The sequence below is a fragment of the Alligator sinensis genome, unplaced genomic scaffold (assembly GCF_000455745.1).
Source record: "Alligator sinensis unplaced genomic scaffold, ASM45574v1 scaffold140_1, whole genome shotgun sequence".
NCBI lineage: Eukaryota > Metazoa > Chordata > Crocodylia > Alligatoridae > Alligator > Alligator sinensis.
The window spans coordinates 3,027,948-3,033,081 of NW_005841836.1; positions in this window are offsets into that span (position 1 = coordinate 3,027,948).

The window sequence follows — 5,134 nt, forward strand, 5'->3', positions numbered from 1 at the left end:
CATTAAATTCACTTTTTAAAAAAGAGAACGAAATTGCCAAATATATTGTTCCGGTAACTGTAACAAAAATGACTTTGACTGCTGCCAGGTTAAGGAGCTCTTGTTAAGTAGCCCCGTCAGTGTTATAGTTAATACCTATTGTTGTTGCCAGGCCCCTGTGTTCTAATTTGGGATCACCCACCTTTGAAGTAGGTTAGGCTTTTTCTTTTTTTTTCTTTTTTTCAAAGTCCTCAGTCCGTGATTTAGGCTAGAAGCAGATTGTTCAAAAGCAGCAGGGAAAATTTGGCAGGCGTTAACAGAATGAATCAGAATTTATTGCGAATCATTTTATAAGCAGCACTTTCAGTTGTCTGTATGACTATATCCTTTAACTGAAAAAACAATTGGTACAAAATGAGTGCAGTCGTCCTTTGATACAAACAGGAGCTGTTTAATATATAGCAGCAGTTAACCTTAAAAAAAAATTGCTCCTGGAACAACAGAAATGAGGGGTTTTTTTCTAATCAAGCTAACTCTACAGCCACTGATTTCAGAGCAGACTTTGAACTTGCAAGTAGCTTAGTATAGACTAGGTCCTTTTGGCCAGGAAAAGCCCCACAATGGTTTTTTGTTTGTTACCTGAAATTGGGACTTTAGTAGGATAACATGAAGTGTAAATCTGGGCAGAATTTGGCCTACCACTTGTAATTCCCCTTTCCTGAATGGTGGCTATGCCTCTAAGAATTTGGCCCTATATTCCTTCTTCATTCTAACCAAGTCTTATTAGGACACAGCCATTTTTAGCTATGCCTTATCCTGATGTAGCAATATGATAAAACATAGCATTTTAGCAATGGTTTATTAAGATTCAGCAGTTCTGGCAAACAGTGTATTTGTCACAGTTACATAAAATTCAACAATATTAGCAAGAATTATATATTAGCAATCAGTTTTCAAGCTGTGGGCAGCATGAGATTGATCTTCATGAAAAAGGAATGAAATACAGTACATATTTTAACTGCTAATTAATGCACCCAAGAGCCTTGGAAAGGCTGGGGCACTGGGGTTGAACCATACACTTTCCAAGTCAATGGAAGCATTTCCATTGACCTCAGTGGGTCATGCATCAATTCAGTGAATTATAAGAGGAAAACAATGATGGCTTTGAACCTTTAGTATTTCACACAGGGGCATCAGCTGTATGTCACAGGTGTGTGCAGCTGAGGGGCCTCAATCCAATACCTGCTAAAAGCAATGGAAAGGCTCTGATGGACCTGAATGAGTTTTCAACAAGTACCTCAGAACATATGCCCCAAGTGTGCCTTCAGTGCCAACTGTGTGAGTATTATAGTAGACCAGGAACCAAAATGAGGATAGAGTGACTAGCATTTGAAATGTATCCATATCAAAATAACTAGAGCAGTCCCCTTATTTTTTCCTATTTCCTTCAACAATATTATTTTGATTATTTCTGTCCAAAATGTTATCATTTTTCAGAAATCGAGGAGAAAATTAATGAGATTTTTAAATATTTTTTTAAAGCCATGGAAATGTTTACAAACAAATGAAAAATGTCAACAATTTGTCCACAAAAAAACCCTGCTTTGATTCCTCCCCCACCCCAAAGTGGGAAAAAGCTGCTTGTTCAGAAGCTGCTTTTGCTGCTTATTGACTATACACTGGAAGAGTTTGATGCCAGTCCCCAAAAAACTAGTCAGCATTAGTTGCAATCAGTCATTTGTATAGCACTATATACAGGCATGTCACTAGACAGCACTAAGCCAGTGCCAAGTAGATAACAGGTTCCTGTATCAAAGGCTTTGCAATCTACAGGGACAAATGAAGACAAAATATGCATGAGAAAGGGCAGGATTGTGCCTTAAAGCAAGAGACAGCCTGCACCCCACTTCTCCAGGAGAGATTATATCCCAGAGGACTCAATCTCTCCCATAGCATAGGGTGGAAGGGCAAAAGTTTTGCTATCCCGCATAACAAGGCTATGTAGACTGGTGCATGTTTTGGGAGGGAATGTTTTGGGAACTAATTTGCTAACTCTTGGGGGTGTATTGAGGGAGAACATCTGTCTGATCACAGGGCCTGTGGCTATAGGGAATAAGAGATGCCTTTGCAATCAGTTGTGCATTTACAAAATGGAAGAAGGTAGTCTTGGCCTAAATCAGGCGTGACATTAAGTGAACTATTACTTCTGAGGTGAGACTCAGATTCTATTCCCAGTCTGAAAGGGTGATTCTGAGCAAGTCACTCACTCTCTGTGCCTGTCATCCCCTCTATGTGCCTTACTTTCCCATTCTGTAAATTTAAGATTATATTTTCCTCCCTTTTAAAGAGTTTTGTGTCCTAATGGGCACGTCTAAATGAGATGCTTTACTATGCAGTAGAGCTAATTACTGCACAGTAAGTGTCCATGTCTACATGTGCAGACACTTACTGAGCAGTAATTGGCTTTAATCATGAGTAAATTTGGTACCTGCAAATGCAAGCAGCAAATTTACTCATGATTCGTAACTGCACAGTACCACACATGTAGATGCCTGGCTGGAAGCAATTATGCTCCCAGTCAGCCAGGCAGCAGGAGGTGAGAGATTGCTCCCTAGCCCCGGGAGCTGCCTGTTGCTGAGGCAGGCTCTGCCACAGGAACCTGGCTGGGGACAAAGTCCCCCTGCACCAGCAGCATGAAGCTCCTGGCTCCCACTCTATGATTGCCGAGTCCGGGCTGGGAGATCCTTATCTCTCAGCCTGAGCCCTGTGGTTACAGGACCCAAACTGGGAGAGAAGGATCTCCCAGCCCCATGACCACAGAGCTGGCACTGGGGAACTGGCACCACGGAGCTGGCACCAGCCCCCACCCTGTGATCACCCTGTGATCATGGAGTGGGGACTGTGTGGTACCTGCTGCCAGAGCAGGGGGATATTGTCCCCGCCCAGGCCCTTTTGGCAGAGTGCACCCTGGCAGCAGGCAGCTCCCAGGGGCCTTGGAGCAATGTTTCAGTCCCCACCAGGCAACAGCTGTCCCCTGGCCCCTGGGCTAGTACCCAGGGGGAACCTAGAGCTCTCCCTGGATGCTCCAGGGGTCTGTTGCAGCACTGCAGGGAGTGGAAACAGGCTGCCACTAGGAGCAGCAAATCTACTCCCACATCCCGACACATGTAGAGATATGCCCAGGAGCATTTACTCTCGAGTAGTTCACTTGAGAGTAAACTGCTCCCAGATCTTTTGCATGTATAGATACACCCACTGATAACAAACCTTGTACAAGAGCCAGATATTACCATATGGTCTCACATACAAAATATACTTTTCCCCAAAAATCAAACCCCAAAGTTGGGCCATGTGTGTTTGGCAGGGAGGCTGATTTTCTAACTGAGATAAAAGCACCCTGCTTTGCTTCTTGCTCCACACTTCAGCAGCTGTTGCATTACTATTCAGACAGCAGAGGGAGTAAATTGATTTAAAGTCTTATTATTCTTCACGCTAGACATGTTCACAATCTTCTCTCCTTTTTTAATGCTCTTGATGGTCTACTAACCAAGATAACCTTTCTTAGGACAATTTTGTTGTCTGCTTGCTACTTCTTGTCTCTCTCCTCCTATTTCTCAGCCTCAGAGACTCTTTAGCTCTTTTCAGAAACATAGATCTACTCATGGAGATCAGTCTTCAATAACAACTAGGGTTTCAACTTTAGTTAATCAGGAAAGGGAGGGTGACTCAGATGAAAAATAGGCTCTGAACCTATTTTGTAAAGTAATTATTCTGGAAAAATATATTTCCTTCATTCTGCCTTTCAAAAACAAGATATGTATTATATTTTGGAGGATCTTGTATGTGAGAAAATACAGTATTTATATTTGTATGTGCAGAAGTAGTTAGCCAAGTTAGCCTGAAGTCAGGTAGAAGGTAGGGTGGTGTGGCACCTCATAGAGTAAGTTGTTCAGTGAGGCATGAGCTTTCATAGGCAATTTTCTCATATGCTAGGAATTTTTATTACAAATTATGGTTTTAAAAAAAAATCCCTATGTCTTTCTCTACTGGGAGCATTTGAAAAGTATAATAATAATTTCACAGCCTATTTCAAAATGATGCAGTTGTTTGCATTTTACAGGGCTCAAGCTGAAACTTTTTTTAAACATTTTTTTTAAATGTTTTAAATTGCTCTTCCCATATTTTTTCACTACTAGTTGCAATAAGTGAATAATGACCAACACTGAGCAGAGTTTCTTTCTTTTTTTTCCCACTTGTCAAAACATTTTCAACTTTACCCTTCAGCCAGGTAGAATGTTTACAATGGATTCTTTTTTTCCATTTGCTCTCCTGGAACTTTTCCAAAGTTGAAGAAGTTTTGTAAAGTTGTATAGAAGAGAAACAAGGAGAAACTTGAAATCTTGAAGTATTCATTCTTTCTTTTTTCAATTATAGCAAAAGGAAAGGATTGGGGGGGAGAAGAAAAGCATGAATTTCAAAAAAAAATCTTTCTGTTTGGGTGGAAACAAAATTAAATGAAAATGCATTTTGAAGGTAAATTACATTTCATTTGAATTTAAAATTTTCCCATAAAAATGAAAAAACATATTTTTTCTGGTAAAACTTTATTTTAAATTAAATACAATTTCATCATAAAAATATTTGGTTTCATAGTTGCATAGTACAGTAAAAGCTTTGTTATCTGGCATGAGTAGGGCTAGGGGGTGCTAATTATCTAAATATTCTGGTTATCTGAGAGTTATATGGAAAACAGTGCCACACTCGTACTGCAAATACTTGATGTGCATGTGTATGCGCATGCTGGATAAACTCAGCAAAGATTCTGGTTGCTAAAGTGAAGATCTGTATTGGGGGATACTGGACATTCTGGTTAATATAGTATTCTGGTTAGCAAAATGCCAGTTAACACAGCTTTTACTGTATTTTGATTTTAATGTAGTTCTTATTTTCAACCTCACTCCCAAACTATGTGGAGAAGGGGGTTCATAAGGAATCTTCCGCTTTCCCCAACTGTTTGCATCAGGGACTTGCAAACTGGGAAAGAAAAGTCTTTCATAGCCCAGATCCAGCTGTTTGCCAGTTCATTATTCATGTCTGGAAGCCAGCTCTAGGAGAACTTCTATATATTGTTTATAGGACTGATCCTACACCACTG